The sequence below is a fragment of the Crocodylus siamensis genome, chromosome 4 (genome assembly GCF_052110815.1).
Source record: "Crocodylus siamensis isolate JL-2025a chromosome 4, ASM5211081v1, whole genome shotgun sequence".
NCBI classification, from domain to species: Eukaryota; Metazoa; Chordata; order Crocodylia; family Crocodylidae; genus Crocodylus; species Crocodylus siamensis.
The window spans coordinates 213952965-213971148 of NC_143398.1; the positions used below are offsets into that span (position 1 = coordinate 213952965).

The 18184-nt window shown below is 43.7% G+C and overlaps 1 protein-coding gene across 21 annotated transcripts in view; it reads left to right on the forward strand.

Moving 5' to 3' along the window:
- Nucleotides 1-18184, forward strand: part of BAZ2B (bromodomain adjacent to zinc finger domain 2B) — a 296517-nt gene that overhangs the window by 61462 nt on the left and 216871 nt on the right. For 2 of the 21 annotated variants that reach the window (XM_090045644.1, XM_090045645.1), the window contains one exon: nt 1114-1156. The exons of the other annotated variants lie outside the window; for them this stretch is intronic. The gene's annotated coding sequence lies outside the window, so the exon portion shown is untranslated. The remainder of the gene's footprint in view (nt 1-1113; nt 1157-18184) is intronic. 21 annotated transcript variants of the gene reach the window in all.

Sequence of the window (18184 nt, forward strand, 5' to 3'; positions counted from 1 at the left end):
TACATCCTTGTGAGTTGGGCTAGTTATATGCTGCTACTCCTTTGTAGCCAAAATGGTGCTTCATAGGGAAAATGGGATGCAATTGCAATACTTCTTTATGCCAAATAAGGTCCATAGTATGAAAGTTAAAATTACAGGGGTTCCTTTTTACTGAACTATGCTATGTAACACCTTTATTACTATTCACTTTTGGTCAATTTTAAATTTGACTATAGTTGTCTTTCAAAGGCATCTGAAATCTTACTGCAGTATTAAAAATAAAAAGTTTTCCACAAAATATTAAAGGGATCAAACTTGATCCTATATAAATGCACAGCTTCAACAAAGCAGAGACCCAATAGAAATGTTTCCATGGAATAAAAAAAAATTGAAAGCTGTGCTGCTTTAACAAGTAAGCATCCTCCCATGAAGTTTGCAACCCAGATCTTGTATCAGTTGTGCCAGTGCATGAGAAATTGAAAGTGAAATCAAGTGTAAGCATAAGTGAATCCAGCCTCTTTCTATTATTCAAAATTGAAAAAAAATGCAAAAAGTAACTTAAATCTGTTAAATTCTTTTAGTTACTAATTTGGATTTTGGTCTTCAGTGAGATCTGTGGGGATAGTTCCTGAGGCTCTTACAGAGCTGCCTCTCATTTTGTGAGCAGAATCTTGGGATGTTCTTGCTAAAGATTAGTATTCTGAACTATGAGGTTACATTTCTGACCCTGTTAAAGCTACTGGAATACGCCTGTTGATTTTTACTGGGGCAAGAATTTAATCCCTAGGCTTTAATGAAAGTATTCCTTTTAATAATGGACTCTATATCAAAGCTAAAACTGTTGCACTGCATGCTTCAAAATGCAGCAAAATTTTAGTAAAAGTGTGTGTTCTGTAAATTGAATACACGCAGAACAAACTTAAATTGATCATATAACACACGTATGTTACTTTTATTTCAACAACTTGCTTGAGATATTGCTGAGATATTTACGGTATCTTGTATGCCTTGCAAATATTTCATGCACCTTGTTTTTGACTATTTTTAAATATTCTATTTAATGCATTTTCATTTGTCCTTATAAAATTATTTGAGGATGAGTCAGCTGATTATTAACTCTATTTTCTGTTGCAGCTTGCAAAACAGCAATGTCACAGAACTGACCACATTTATCACAGTAAGTGAGCAATAGCAGTTTGCATTCTGATAATGTTCTGATCAGCATGAACTATACAGGGGAAAAGGAAATATTGTTTATACTTTATTTACTTTATAGATTATATATTGTATAATCATCCCAACCTAGGGCCAGTATCTGCTCATAGGCTTTGATTCAACAATATGCAGAAGCAGGTGTTTAAGCCTTTTAGACTCTTAGGGTGCCTATGCATGTGCTCTAACGTGTTCTGATTATAATGTTGGGAGCAGACTCGATTAAGCGAGGTTGCATGCTGCAGTGTCTCATGTATTCAGCACACTGTGTTTCAAAATGGCAGTAGGGGCGCTTTAATTAAGCTTGTTGAACGAGCTCTAGTTAAAGCAGTCTCATATGGCTATTTGTGAAACATGGGACGCTGAATATATGTGATGCTATGGCATTTTAATTAGAGCAGTTTTGAGCCACTTTAAAATGCACCCTCCTACCCTGGAGCATGTGTATAGGCACTCCTAGTCTCACTGAAAGAGTGCCTGTAAATGTAAATACTTTACTTAACAAAGCTTGAAGTCTTAAGTTATGCCATTTCACTGATGTTATTTACAGCAGAATTTGTCCTAAAGAATTGTTCATTATCATTCATATACAATAGAATCTGTACATTAATTCATCTTTTGCTCTTCTCTGTTTAATTTACATGTATAAATATTGGCCCTTGCCATTTCTCAGGAAATCTATACTCTCAGGTTTCATTGTCTTACTATTATGATTCACTTTGGGTATTTCATCATGGGTTATTCACAAATTTCAGTAATTCCATATAGTCTCCTCACACCAGTGCAAATTAGCAAGATTTTTTCCCGTTCTTCTTGCAACTAATTGGATGCTCCCTGCCATGGATTCCTTATTTATTGTGATAGGGGCTTAAAAATCAGTGTCTTGCAAATACTTACGCGGTGCAAGTAATTCTTTATCAGTTCACAGTTTTCTCAGTTTACTTAAAATTGAAAGTAAATTAAAGGGTGGTTACTCTGTGCTACAAATGTCCTAGTTATTGGTGGATTTACCATGCGTAATATTGATATACTGTTTGACTACAGAGTACTTACGGTGTTTTTCAGTTTCTGACTTTTTTTTTAAATCCTTTTCAGTTCAAGCGGTTAAGAGAAGATGGTTTTAAATATAGTAAGCATATAACTAGTATTTAACTAATTTTAGTATCTTTGGAATTTATTATTTGAAAAATTAATACAATGATGTAATGACTGTTGTAATGCTTTGCTGCTTATTGCTCATAGGCTATCTTAAATTATTAATAGCACACAGTTTGTTGGAATGTTCCAAACAGGAAGTGAAGTGTGTTGTGTTTTTTTAAGCTTAATTACTTTGCAGGATAATTAGATCACATTTCTAGGGGCTGCCTATATCTTATAATAATTGTTAACTATTAAAAATTATTAATTCATGCCTTGAAATAGGTGCTGAGGAAAATAGGAAAAAAAAATCCTGTTTGGCTACAGAGCACTTAACTTTTGGAACATTTTTTGTTAATCTTCATTTTGCTTGCTACCTGTTAGGAGCACATAATTAGTTTCAGACAGATTTCAAATGATTTTATAATTTAATTTTAGTACCTTCAGATGAACCATTAGTTCATTTTCTGTCTTCAGTGTATAGAGGTAAAAGCAGACACTTTATTTTGTACAGAAATATTTTAGCTGCGTGTCAGGCATTCTGGTCAGCAAAAGCTTCCTTTAGTGTCCAGAAAGAATATTTTACAATACAGTGCAGTCTTCTTCTATTTCAGTAGCGACCTTCATGCCTATATCCCAGGGGTGCTTTACAATCAGTAAAGTTAAAATTAGCATGGGTAGTACAAAAAATTGCTAAAACAATCATCTAAAAATGCTGACTAAAAATCATATTTAAGGTTACATTTAAAAGGCTAATAGTTGGGAGTATGTTCTGACTTCAACTGGCTCTGTGTAACTTAGCAGAAAGTGAAGCTGATAAAGGCCCTATTGTGACATCAAACAATATTTAGGAATAGTGAGACCACCAGCATCTGCTGACTTGAAAGAACGACCAGGTTCAGATGGAGAGAGCAGATCTATTAAATAGGAGGGAACAAGTGATTTAAAGGTCAAAAGAACAATTTTATAGTGAATACATTGCTTAGCAGGCAGCCAGTGATGCGATAGCAAAACAGGAGGGAGATGATAAGATAACCTACTATATGTAAGTGTGTGGGGAACAGCAATCTGAACCAACTGCAAAAAAATGCAAAAGCAGGCAACTCAGCAAGCAAGGTTGCAATAATAAATCCAGGCAAAAAGGAGGAAGAGTGTATGTAGTTTCCAACAAGGAGATTTACAGTTTTATTGCAAGCAGCAGGCACTAAAACTTGCTAGAGTATTGTAGGACTGTGTTTAAAGGTTTTGACAAAAGAACTCCTTTCTTGAACAGGCTTTCATCTGTAACCCTTTCCCTCCTTTAATAAAAGGGCTTTTTCTCTGTATTTGATATTTTGAATGGCTACTAATTCAATACCAAGAATCTCAAGTGAAAGTCTGTCTTTTACTCCATTCTTTTCTGAAGAGTGTCTTTAGATAGAGGAAGCTTCAGTTTTGGGTTTTCATTTCTTTTTTTGCTGGCATAAAATTGTCTTAAAATGGCCCTAGTTTTTGGACTGCACAAAGCTGACCTTTGGAGTCTTAAAAAGTCCACAATCTGCTGGCCCTCTTATCTGTGAAACCTATACATATCATGGCTAAGCTCAGTTTTACTTTGGAAAAATATCCTAGCTGTTTTCCTTTATAGATACTTAGATGTAGGGTCAGAGGGACCTGAGCAGATCATCAAGTCTGACCCCCTGCCCTGGGCAGGAATGAATGCTGGGCTTATATGACCCTTAGTAAGTTTAAGCTCATATGACCCCCAGCTAGGTGTTATCAAGCCTCCTTTTAAACACCCCTAAGGTAGGAGCCAGCACAACTTCCCTTGGAAGCTGGTTCCAGATCCTGGCTGCCCTGTGAAGTAGTGCCTCCTGATGTCTAGCCTGAACCTACTCTCAATCAACTTGTGGCCGTTATTCCTTGTTACTCTGGGAGGCAGTCGGGGGAACAGAGTCTCACCCATTCCCCTCTGGTCCCCCTTTGGTAAGTTTATAGATGGCCTCTAGATCCCCTCTCAGCCTTCTCTTGTGAAGACTGAACAGACTGACAGGTCCCGTAGCTTCTTGTAAGGCCTGCCCTGCTGCCCCCTGATCATGCAGGTGGCCCTCCTCTGGACCCTCTCGATGCTGGCCTCATCCCTCCTGAAGTGTGGCGCCCAGAACTAGATGCAGTACTCCAACTGTGGCCTAACTAGTGTCGCATAGAGGGGGAGGATTGCTTCCTTGGACCTGCTCGTGATGCATCTGTGGATGCATGACAAGCTGGGGTTAGCCTTGCTGACTGCGTCCTCACATTGGTCCCATGCTCATTTTAGAATCAGTAATGACTCCAAGATCTCTTTCTGCCACTGTGCTTTTGAGAAGGGAGTTCCCCAGCCTATAGGTATGCTGCTGGTTCTTTCTGCCCAAGTGCAGCACTCTGCACTTGTCAGTGTTGAATCCCATCCTATTCTCATTTGCCCATCCCTGTTACCTGTCCAGGTCCAGTTGTATCCTGTCCCTCCCTTCTAGTGTGCCCACCTTGCCCCAAATCTTGATGTCGTCATTGAATTTGAACATGGTGCTTTTCACCCCCTTGTCCAAGTTGCTACTAAAGAAGTTGAACAGTACAGGCCAGAGGACCGAGCCCTGGGAGACTCCACTGCTTCCAGGTTGAACATGCCCCATCTACCACCGCTCTCTGGGTGTGGCCCCCTAGCCAGTTTGCAACCCATCTGACTGTGTAGGCATCAATGCCACAGTCACCTAGCTTTTTAATGAGAATGGGATGGGAGACAGTGTCAAAGTCCTTTCTGAAGTCCAGAAAGACTACATCCACCGCAGCATCTGCATCCAGTGATTTTGTGATCTGATCGTAGAAAGCTATTATGTTGATCTAACAGGACCTGTCCTTAATGAGCCCATGCTGGTTTCCCTTGAGCATCTTCCCCCCTGCTGGTCCCTCACAGATGTGCTCCTGGATAATTTTCTCCAAGAGCTTCCCCAGAACCGAAGTAAGACTAACGGGCCTATAGTTGTCTGGGTCCTCCCTCCTCCCTTTTTTGAAAATGGGGACCACATTGGCCTTCTTCCAGTCTTCCGGCACCTGGTCAGAGCACCATAAGTGCTCGTAAAGCCGTGTTAGGGGCCCCGCAATGACCCCTGCCAATTCCCTCAGCACCCTAGGGTGGAGAGCATCTGGACCTGCTGATTTTGAACACGTCCAACCCCTCCAGAAGTACCTTAACTCAGTCCTCCCTGACTGTAGGCGTGCCGGAGTCACTCCTGAGTCCGTCCTGAATCCTGGTGGGGGAAAAGTCCTGGTCCCATGGAGGCAAAGAATTTGTTAAAAAGGTTTGCTTTTTCATCTGGTGCAACCAGCAGCTTGCCAAGTGTATCCTACAGGGGCCCCACGTTGCCTGGTGCCTTCTTTTTATTCCCTATTGTATTTAAAAAAAAGACTTTTTATTGTCCTTGATCCTTATTGCTAGCCCTAGTTCCATCTCCACCTTAGCCTTCCTAACAGCCACCCTACAGGCTCACACTATGGAGGTATAATCCTCTGTGGTGATAGCACCCCCACTTCCACTGGATGTATGCCTCCTTTTTGGCTTTCAGACGTTCCTGAGTGCCTTTGGTGAGTCAAGGGGGCTTTTGAGCACACTTGCCCCCTTTGACTCACATTGGGACTGTCATCCCTTAGGCTCAGAGGATCGTCTCCTTAAGGAATGACCACTTGTCTGGGACACCTAGCTGCCCTACTCTCCAGACTACAATGCCTCTCCTACCAATCTCTTCAACTCATTGAAGTCGGCCCTCCTGAAGTCAAGGGCTACTGCCTTGCCGCAGGCCCTTGACACCCTGCAGTGGATGGTGAATTCCAGTAGGCGATGATAGCTATCAGCCAGGTGGTCGAGAACCTGCAGTCCCCTCAGCAGGTTATTGCCTGTGGCCTGGACCAGGTCCAACAGGGCATTCCCTCTGGTGGGACTGTGCACCTCTCGGGTTAGGTGGAGGTCTTGTATCCCAGCAAGGAACCTATGCGAGCGGTCAGACCTGGCTGACTGCTCCTCCCAGCAAATGTCTGGGTAGTTTAGATCACCCATGACGACCACATCCCTTGACTTAACTGTCTCCGAGAGCTGACCCGAGAATTCCCAGTCCAGCTCTTCCCTCTGGTTGAGTGGTCTGTAGTAGACACCCACCAGATGGATTGCAGATTGGCTGAAAGGTCACACTCAGAGGGTGGTGGTGGATAGGTCATATTTGACCTGGGAAAAAGTGGGCAGTGGAGTCCCCCAGGCCTCGGTCCTTGGGCCCGTGCTGTTCAGCGATTTGGATGATGCGGTGAAAAGCACCCTGTTTAAATTCACTGATGATACTAAAACTCGGGGTGTGGTGAGCATGCTAGTAGGGAGGGAAAGGCTGCAGCAAGACTTGGATAGGTTACAGGGGTGGGCTAGCAAAAACAGGATGCGCTTCAACACTGACAAGTGCAGGGTGCTGCACTTGGGCAGTAGTAACCAGCAGCACACTTATAAGATGGGAAACTCCCTTCTTGAGAGCACAGAGGCAGAAAGGGATCTTGGAGTCATTACTGACTCCAAGATGAACATGAGCTGACAATGTGAAGTCACGGTTGGCAGGGCTAACCGGACCTTGTCGTGAATCCACAGGTGCATCTCTAGCAGGGACAAGGAGGTGATCCTCCCCCTCTATGCAGCACTGGTCAGGCCACAGCTGGAGTATTGTGTCCAGTTCTATGCTCCCCATTTCAGAAGGGAAGTGGACAACATTGCGAGGGTCCAGAGGAGGGCTACCCATATGATCCGGGGACTACAGGGCAGACCCTACAATGAGAGACTGCGGGACCTGAACCTATTCAGCCTTCACAAGAGAAGGCTGAGGGGGGAGCTGGTGACCATCTATAAACTCACTAGGGGGGACCAGAAGGGTTTGGGAGAGACCTTGTTTCCCCTAGCGCCCCCTGGCATAACAAGGAATAATGGCCACAAGTTGTTGGAGAGTAGGTTTACATTAGAGATCCGTAAGAACTACTTCACAGTTAGGGCCGCTAGGATCTGGAACCAGCTTCCAAGGGAAGTGGTGCTGGCTCCTACCCTGGGGGTCTTTAAGAGGAGGCTTGATGCCTACTTAGCTGGGATCATTTGAGCCCTTTTTTTTTTTTCTTCTGCCCTGGCAGGGGGTCAGAGTTGAAGATCTATAAGGTCCCTTCCGACCCTACTTCTATGATTCTATGATTAAGTCCCTTTCCCTGCAACCCCCTTGTATTCTGACCCAGAGCAGTTCAGCCTTCCCCTCCTCTGACCCTATCCTATTAGTTGAGGATGTGTATTGCTCTTTGATATAGAGTGCCACATCCCTGCCTTTCCTTCCTGTTCTGTCCTGCCTATAAAGTCTGTAGCACCTAATGTTTACTGCCTAATCATAGGTTGAATCCCACCAGGTTTCAGTGAGCCCTACTATGTCTGGGTTTGTACTAGCTATCCGGAGGGTGAGTCCTTCCTGCTTATTCCCCATACTTGGAGCATTAGTGTAAAGGAATTTAAGGCCTCCTGCCGGTGCATGCACCCCCCTCCCCCGATTTCTAGGACTGTCCGGACCCTTGTCACTTACCTGGGTACTTCTTGTACTTGTCACCTGTCTTGGTTGGGAGGTGTCCTCCTGTGGCCCCGTCCCCTGGCAAAACTAGTTTAAAGCATGCTGTATGAGGTCAGCCAACCTGGAAGAGAAGACACACTTGCCTTTAGGGAAGAGGTGAAGCCCATCCCACCCGAGCATGCCCCCTGCATGAAAATGCGGGTTGTTGTCCAGGAACCCGAGGCCTGCTTGGTGGCACCAACTCCAAAGCCTCCAGTTGACCTCATTGATGCAGGCCTCATGACGCTGTCTGTGTCTACTTACTGGGAGAATAGAGGAGAATACCACCTGTGCCCTCATCTCCTTGAATTGGCTCCCAAGGCCTTGAAGTCCTTTGTGATGCAGTCTGGGTTGCCCCAGCCGTGTCATTTGTTCCCACATGGATTAGGACCATGGGGTACTAGTCGAAAGTTCTAATGAAGGCTGGGATCCTCTGACATCCTGAATCCAAGCCCCAGGCAGGTAGCAGACCTCCTGTGCCATGGGGTCGGGTTGGCAGATAGGACCCTCCATTCCCCTCAGGATGGAATCTCCGATAACGAGGACTCGGCGTTTCTTCCTCCTGTTGCTCCCTCTCTGTGCCGTCTGTGTCATGCATGGAGTGGCACCATCCCCCCCGGAGACATCATCTTTGTCCTTCTCCAAGGCTGCCAGGGCCTCGTATCTGTTCCCGAGTCGGACCTGGGAAGCCTCCACCATGCTAGCCCGAGCAGCCCTGGATCTGGTTGGCACTTTCTGCCACTCCTCTGTTGTATGTCTCTCCTGGGGGGCCTGTACGCAGGACAATTGGTCCTGCAGTAACAAAAATATGTGTCAATCTCGTCCTTTGCAGCCCTGATCAGAGATCAGGAAAACAGAACTTACGATGACAGGCTGAGAGCCATGGGACTCTTTAGCCTGGAAAAGTGCAGGCTCAGGGGTGATCTGATGGCCACCTACAAGTTTATCAGGGGTGACCACCAGGATGTGGGGGAACATCTGTTCACCAGAGCGCCCCATGGGATGACGAGGTCGAACGGTCACAAATTCCTGCAAGACCGTTTCAGGCTGGACATAAGGAAGAATTTCTTTACTGTCCGATCCCCCAAGGTCTGGAACAGTCTGCCAGCGGAGGTGGTTCAAGCGCCTACACTGAACACCTTCAGGAGTAAATTGGATGCTTATCTTGCTGGGATCCTATGACCCCAGCTGACTTCCTGCCCTTTGGGCAGGGGGCTGGACTCGATGATCTCCCTAGGTCCTTTCCAGCCTTAATGTCTATGAAATCTATGATTCCCCTGTCGCCTGCTCACCTTAGCCTGGACCTCCCCCACCTCCGAAGTCGGGCACTGGAGGGGCAGGTGAGGGAGACACCAGACCTCTCTCCCACCACTGGCCTCTGTGTCCCTGCCAGGCCGCCCCCAGAGACGGGGATAGGAGGCTGCCAATCCCACCATGAGCTCCATCTGGGTGGAGGCCTCAGAGGAGCCCAGAGTAGGTGGTGCCACCAGGGTGGGACCCCTACCAGCTGCACTCCGTGTCCTTACCATGTCCATGGAGCTGTGTGCTCTCTCTCTTGCTGGAGGTTCCTTCCGGTTACTGCTGCATGCCTGCCTTGTGCAAACACCAGTGCATCATTTCAGAGCACGCCTGTTTGCATGCTCTGTTTGTGCGTGCAGCTTGGGAGCACAGCTTCCTGCCGGCTCAGATAAGAGGGGTCCAGAGGGCTCCCCCTCCAGATCCTCTACAGCTGTGCTGGTTCCCTTCTCCCCCCTGCACTTACCTGGATCAGCTGTACCAGCTGCTGTTGCCACCGCTGCCTCTGCTGCCAGTGAGTTGGGATGGCGGGCACACGTGCTGGTTGCACACGTGTGCCCGCTCTGCTCCCAAACCCTGACTGCTGAGGGCAAGGGCAAACTGCAGCTATTAAAGGGCTGCAGTTTGAATTTCCTGTGATCCCTCCCTCAGCCAATCAGGGCACCCCGGGCTTCCCTGGAAGTGCTTGCTGGCTGCTCCACCCCCTCCTGTGGGAGAGTCCTGGGTACCAGTACTGTTTACCTGGTTCCTGGGTTCCTGGGGGTGTCTGAAGCCCAACAGCCCTGGGAATCCCTTCTCCTCATGAGGAAGTGTCCCCCCCCAGCCTGCTCCCCTGCCTGCGCGATGCCCCCTGCCCACGCATGGCTTGGGAGTGCAGCCCCCTGCCAGCTCAGATAAGAGGGATCTGGGGCGGGCTCAGATAGGAGGGATACTCTACAGCTGTGATGGCTCCCTTCCCCCCCCGCACTCACCTGGATCAGCTGTATCAGCTGCTGTCACCGCTACCTCCTCCACTGCCGGTGAGTTGGGATGGGAGGCACATGTGTGCTGGTTGCACTGTGCTCCTGAGCCCCTTGCAAAGATATTGAAAATATCAAATCATTACTGAAGTTAAAAAATTGTCATTGACTTCTCATGAGTTCCCTTCAACGGTTAGCAGTGAGCCTACTCTTCTTTACCTTTGGACTCACTGCCTTTAGACCTGGTCCAGGGCTGTGAGGGGAAGGTGTCACCTCATTTGTTCATGGTTCTAGGCCTGCTGATGACTTTCTTGCAGCTAACTACCTGCGGCTGAGCTGCTGCTCTGTTGATCAGCCAGTTTCACCTTTGACCCTAAACAAGTACAACTCAATAGGATGAGAGGAAGACATGCTAATAAATGGTAAATTCGATGCACTGATTTCTTTCCTTTTAGCATATACCTGGAGAACATAAAAAGTCCTGTAAGTGTTTGTCATTTTTTTGAGAGCTTTCTTTAAGATTCTTAAAAATAGAGGAAGTGTAAAAGTATCCAAAAGCTTGCTTAGGTTCATTGTTGGGAGATGCTTTGTGCGAACTCAGCACAGGTATTTATTCTGTGCATGTAGATATGGTCATAGTGGAATTATTTGATCTCTTGGCAAAGAAGAATGATTACATCTAGGAAGAATATACTCTGTCAGCAGTAGGGCTGTGTGAAGCTTCGGTCCCTAATCCAATTCGGCGGAGATTCAGCCCGATTTCGTGGCCAAATCTCTGAATCCGAATTGGATCGGGAGACCCTTTAATCTCTCCAAATCGAATTGGAACCCTTCAAATTGATTTGGAGAGATTCGGAAAGATTCAGAGATTCAGACATAGACACAGCTTTAAATGTGTTTTCTGCATACCTCAAGAAACCAGGCGGCTCGTCAATGCTGTGATGGTGGGGCGGATGGAGCATCCCACAGGAGCGTGGGGAGCTCCCCAGCACACTTGGCAGCAGACTCTTCTGGTCCACTTCCAGGTCTGCTGGGGAGTGAGCAGGGCCCCCCCCCCCCCCGCCGCACCCTCCTGGCTCAGCAACTGGTGCCTCCTGGGTCTGGGGGGGCACTCGGGGTCCCTGCCACGGCTGATTGCCGAGTCATGGAGGTACGGGTGGGTCCCCTGTGTTCTCAGCAGCAGATCCGGACAAAACTTCTGGGTTTGCTGCAGAGCACGCAGGGGGCGCCCCATGCTCCTGTGGGACACTCCCTCCGCCCCAACATTACAACCTTCACAAGGTGCGTCTGGTACCTTGAGGTATGTAGAAAAAACATTCAAAGCTATGTCTGTCTAAATTGCTGATTCTCTGAATCAGCATTGACTCTTTAGATTCAGATTCAGCCAAGTCGAATCAGAGATGGTGATCCAAATCAACTAATCGAATCACTGTCTGAGATTCGGGCCAAATCCAAATTGAATACGGCCTGTTTCACCCACCTCTCTGCCTGCCATCTGACACCTCCATGGAAGGAATTCTACCTGATCAACACATCAAAGAGCTACTCAGCACAGCTCACAAAGACACCCTCATGGACCAAGAGGGACAGCTTTCCATCTTTAGCTCCCTCTGTGCAAAAATAAAGTTTATTTCCTACCTGTGGGGACTTCTTACCATCTTGTAACATCTATACTTTTCCCAGAGCCTGACGAAGGGACTTTGATTCCGAAAGCTTGCAGAAAAGGTCAGGTTTCTTGCCATTTTCCAGTTGGCCTAATAAAAGGTATCATTTTAGAACCAAGAGTTCTAATTTTTTGTATGTAAAAGTAAGATGGCACTTAATGAATCCTTATTTCTACATACATTGTGAAAAATTCCAATGTGCTATTTTGGAGTTGAAAATGAACTTAGGTCTTGATCATACCAATTTGCACCCAGCAAAAGCAGGTATTCCTTTTATCCCTAACCACTGCCTCCAAAGATTCGTGTGTTTTAAAGCTGCAGAGTGTAGGTGATTTGAAAGTGCTCTTGACTGGGTGTGTACAAGCATTATGGCTGCTGATAGATTTGGGGGGCAGGGAACGGAGACACAGGGACAAAGTGCTTTACCAAAAGAGAAAGTGCGTTAGTTTGACCTGGCTCCCTAGCACCTGTATAGATCAGGCACTTCAGCATGGCTTTCTGGCACTTTTATCTAATAGCTGGTTAAATCAGCTCTTAGATACAAGCACCAGAAAGCCCTGCTGAAGTGCTCGAGCTATACAGATGTGGGGCAAGCAACATCAGACTAACAGGATGCCTCTGCTGGACATGTGCTGCACTTGGTGTGTGGGTGTGCTAGGTTTTTTGTTTGTTTTTGTTTCCACATCTGTAAACAGCCTATGTTTCTATCAGCAGCATCGCTGTTCTCCCAGAACATACAAGTGTTCATGCTGTTTCTCACAGATGGAAAATGGTGGCTCCAGGAGAGAAATAATCTGCTTATAACCAGTTAGAAATTGCTTCTAAGGGAGTTTTTCTCTTTAGAGAATGGATGCTTGTACACTTCCCTGCAGCTTAACTCCTTCTGGGGACCAGGTCTAAATACAGACAGTCAAAAAGCTGGAGATTGAACCAATAAGCAAGTGAACAGACGCTCTCACTTTTTGATTCCAGATATGCAGCTACATACCTGCAGTGGCCCAGACTGGAAGTCAGGGGGCACTAGGGCACATTTCCTTGTTTGCCTGGAGCAGCCCACCCACCCTGCAAGGGAGAGGGGGAAGTTTCCCAGAGGTGCAAAGCATCCTGGGGGGAGGAGGGGGGACTGTGAGTTAACTTGGATCTTGAGGGTGGGGGATCTGGGATAGAAGTAATTAAACTGATTTAACTTAAATCAGTAAAGTTAGATATTACATCCATCAGGTTTATGTTAAAATGGTTTCGGCCATGTTGAAAATGATTTATGTGCACTGAACTTCTGTTGTGTTACAGATTTGAGCTGGTTTCCAGTCACTTGCACTGATTTATGTGTAATTTCTGTCCCTAGTCCAGGAGGAGTTGAGCTGTGGAGCGAGGCTCCTATGCCTTCTGGAGACATTTAAAGAAACCTGCTTGGGATGCATTGCAGCACCCAGACGTAAAGGGGGTAAAAAACCCTCAAACTGTGTCTGTGTAGCAACCATACAGTGTCTTTGAAAAGAAGGAAGTCTTTTGTGTCTGATATGCCAGACACCTTACCATAATTCACCATAGACAAAATACCAACTGGGGGGAAGGCTGTTGCAAGCTGAGACCAGAAACAAATATAAATATCAATGGTCTAGAAATGAGAGCAGTCTTAAAGTTCAAAGGACTACTGACAATGTGTACGCGCTAGGTCAGATACTCTACTGCACTCTCATCAAGAGACGAGCAGTTGTGAAGGGAAAATTTTCCCACTTTGCTTCTCTGGAAAGAATTAAAATTGATTTAGTGATAGCTGGACACATCCAGTCATTTCTTGAGCATTTAGTTTGAATGACAAGAATGTGCCCTAAAAGTTTTGTCACCAAATATTGTAAATTTGAAAGACCAGCTAAGTAGATTGTGATATAATACTTGGAGTAGATTGTTTCTAGATAATTGGTAGGCAACTGAGAGGACAGAAGAAGCTTTAGCATTCAACCACAGTTTTGAGCCCTATACACATTACCAGACAGACCTATACTGATGGGTGAATATTGCAGTCAGTATCAGATCCCATAAAGCTATTAGAGATAGAAGTTATGTATTCATTTTTTTGTTTTTTGTTTTTAAGCTTCAGAGCTATCAGATGAGATCTTGCCTGGGAATTCTAAAGTGAGGTTAAAGCTGGATTGTAAATAGATGTCTTAACTTGATTATATATTTTGGAGAAAATACTTTTTTTAACCAAAGCTCTATGGTCATGGATGGCTCTTTAGATATTAGATATTTCTGCCACCAGTCCAAATAAATTACCAAAGAAATTCCCTTTTTTCTACAGAGAAGCCATTGCTTTACCTGAGTCTATGCTGTTAACTCACTAGAGAACAGCAGAGTTACAAAAATATCTGAGGTGAATTAGATAAGCATTTCAGTATTCAACAACCAGCTATATATGGTTTCAAAATGTGCTGCAAAAATTCAGCAAAATAATGATGGGCAAATGCTGAATTAAGGCGATATTTAATATATGTGTTGGATTAGAATGAACTAGGAAGTATCTTAAAGTAGAAATGATGGATAAATGGTGGAGTAAAAAACATGAACACTAGGGAAAGAAGAGGAACCCTTTACTGCCCAGGTACTAGGAAGCTCTGCTACTGTTACCACAGCTTCTGTATAACATCCAGCCTCACAGCTACTGCACTGTCTTTCTTTTCTTAGAAGAGAGTGCAGCTATGTTGCTTTGCTTCCAGCTTCTGAATACCCCAATTAGAAGGGTGCAGAAAGTTCTTGTGAGGTTGTGCTTTGTGCTGCGGGAGGGATCTGCCTTCCTTTTGCACATTTCCAAATTGCCCCCTTCCACCTCAGGAAGGCATGGCACTGATTCCCTTAGTTTTGCAAAATATCTGTTTGCCTTTTCACAGGAAGAAAATGTACAATTTAATTAAACAAGGACATTTTGGAGACAAAAAATAGTGTTTCCAAAATAACTCATCCCAAAAGGAGCATAAGAATTCACCACCGTTGTACATGTACAGCACCTGCAGATATAATTACATCTTTACTTCAGCATAATAACAATAATTATAATTGACTGAGAAACTAAGAATAATAAGTTCTTTTAACACTGTTTTAAGTGTTTGTAATAAGCATACTTGCCTTAAATAGAAGGCAGAATGCAATTACATCTTTTAAAAATTAAGATTTTTTTCACCCTTTACCCATTCATGTTTGGTAAAACCTGCTTTGCTTTTAAAAAAAGTAAGTAAAAAGTAGTTGATTTGTCAGACTATATATTCTTTAACTGCAAAAAAAAAAAAAAAAAAAGGGAAAATATATGTACATTGTTGCTGAAAGATGCAAATTAACTTAAGAAAAAAACAGCAATGTGGGAAGAAACTGGAGAAATTCATTCATGTTTCATATGGTTTCGAGAAAATTTAAAATCTAAGTAGCTCTTTAGAGACTGCTTGGTTATCTGTGTTCCAGTGTGCTTTTTGCAATTAAGCATCTTTTTGTTGTGTTGTATGTGAAGGTGGGTGGGCATATTATTTTAAAGCAATAGTAATGTAAATATTGCTTTAAAATAGAGTAATTCCAAACTATGTTGATATCACTGTTGATAACCAGATTTAATAATGGCCATTTGCCTAAGAGGGTTAAGAACAGATTTTGATTGTGTATTGTCAGTCCATGATTAGCATCTGTTAGGAGGAATAAGTGGTTTATTAAGCTTTACTGTACAGATGGCAACTGGAAGGGTTCAGATGTAAACTGAATTTTCTGTAGTATCACTTTATTGTTAAGACCAGCTGGTTTTATCTCTTAAAAAGCGGTAATAAGTTTTAGGAAAAATAGAATTTCTATTAGTTACAGTTATTTGAAATGTCTGGAGTTCAGAAATCTTTCAGTACACAAAGACAGTAGTTAACCAATGACATGCTATACATTTTTAAGGAAAAGATGTGAAATATATAGCTGTAACATGACTTTAAAATTAATTTGCTCGCTTACAGGTTGGAAGTGGAAAGCTTCCCCTATCAAATTTTGGGACCTACACAATAAGCATCTACATAATTTAAACCTCCAGGTTAAAAATATGTGTCTAGTCCTCTGTAAAGGTAATCTTCCAAATGCAAACTGATGCAATGATATCTTCTTGAGTCTATGCACAGAGAGCTCCAGTAATGCTCCTGCTGCTAGTTACTTTAAGTTTTTTGTGCCTAGTTCTGCTTTCTCTGTTGTTAGGGGAGAGCTGTGTGCGATAGGAATTTGCCACAGACAAGTCCTCTCAGAAATACCACTGTCTTGGCAAGGGTTAGCCTGGCAGAGATTCGGAAAGTTCTGGGAGAGGTAAGGAAATATTGTTGGTGTTTTATTCAGTGCTGTCATCTTCCATACTTTACTGTATGTCTTGGAGTAGTTGATATGTTTAAAACTCTAGCTCCTGGAATCCTGCGACTAATTTCTGTTTCTAAAGCTTTTCTCTACAAGCATAAGGGTAGCAATTTATTTAAAAGGAAAAAATGTAATTTGAATGCAACCAATAAGGCTGACAAAGAAAAAGTAAATGGTTTTGGCTTGTGTTTTTTGTTGCATTTTGTTTTGTTTTAAAGTCCCGTTTAAAAGTTGTATCTTATGACTGGTAATTTTGTTCATTGGTTGCCAACTGGTACAAAAACGGAATTGTTTAAGCCATGTCTTGCAAAAGTTTGTTAAAAATCAGGAGGACTAGATTTTGCATTATAGCAGTGTTTCTCAAACTGCTTAGATTTGAGGTACCCCTTGGTAAATGTCAGATCTTAGTTTTTACTTTTGTTTGTTTATTTATTTTTACTACTACAGAAAGACGATAGAGAATTTTTCTGTTGCAGAGAACTCAAAAAAGATCATAATGAGCTAGATTTATTTTAATACTGTGGATCTTGTGACTGGTGTTTGCACACTGTACAGTGCTAACATTGGTACCTTGCAGCATGCTTGAAAGGTTTTCAAGGCTCCATGGTTAAGTGTCACTGCATTACAGGGTTGCCTCACATAGTGCTAGCAGTAGCTCAATCCCCAGTGTTTATTGTTCACAGGTCTAGTACTCTCTTTAGTAAACACTACATGCCTGAAACACTGTGTGTGAGTAAAAAAAAAAAATAAATACAAAAATGGAAAGTTACAGTATAATAAGTATTTGTGTTTGGCTGTGTTGGTGAGCAGAGCCTGAAGCTGTCCACAAGATGGAACATGGCTCAACAAGGAGGAATGCTTGTTGGTAACTGATCCAGTATTCCCAGCCTGGCAGCAACCAGCAAACCTCTGCATGTACAAGCTACCTTCTTTTATTTATATAATTTGCAGACCCATGTTATTATCAGCTGGGCAGGTGATAATGATGAAGAGAAGAGACAAAGGGAATGGGATTTGGAACCAGTTTGGGCAAAGGAATAGGAGGTTTTTGTTGGATGAGAGATGTGGTTAGTACATTCATCTGGTGCTTCTGTGGTATACTGGATTTGTGTGCATCCCATATGCAGAATCAGTAAGGGTAGTTGGGAACATACTATCTAGGCTGTCTTAGCCTGCCAGGTTAGCCTATGGCTGAATTAACATGTTTTTAGGGGAAAGCTCAAGATGAGGATGTGAAGGAAGGACATATTTCCTGGTGGGTTTGGAAAAAATGTTTACAGCTCTTTGGTATTGCATTTAGGTTGCCTTTGGTACTGCATTTAGTAGTAGTCCAGGTGAGAGAGAACAGTATGTAGAGGGCAAACGGGTAGGATAGGAACAACTTATCTACATATCAAATGTCTTTTGCCACTTTGTGCACATGCATGCATAGGTGAGAGAGTGCGACCTAGATATAAAGACATAAATTGTCTTTTAAGTTGAATGTAATTCTGTATAGTTCTGTGCTCTCAAATTTTTGAACCCACTGGAGTGATGAATTGAGGGTTCAGATGGCAACAGTTGGCCATCTAGCTACTCGATTCATGCCCTCAGACATATAATTGCTGCCCATATACCTGTAATTCACTGGAAGTCCAAACTAGCATTTTCAGGCTCAGTGATTACACCCCTGAAAAAAAGAATGAGGTTGAAACTGAATTTTGGGTTTTAAAAAGTAACTGCTGGCAAGAAATACATTCACTCAGGTGGATAACAGGAGGGTGTAGTGGACGTGCGTTTACTATGTTATGTCTGAGATGGGGAAATCTGTTTCTGTTTGGTTTTGATACTGTTTTTATATGAGGATCCAATCCTTCAGGCCTTACTGGGGCAAGGCAAAGTTTCTTTTGATAAAGATTCCAAGGTTAGGGTAGGTATTGTAAATGGGTCCAAGGATGTATACCTGGTGTAGGCA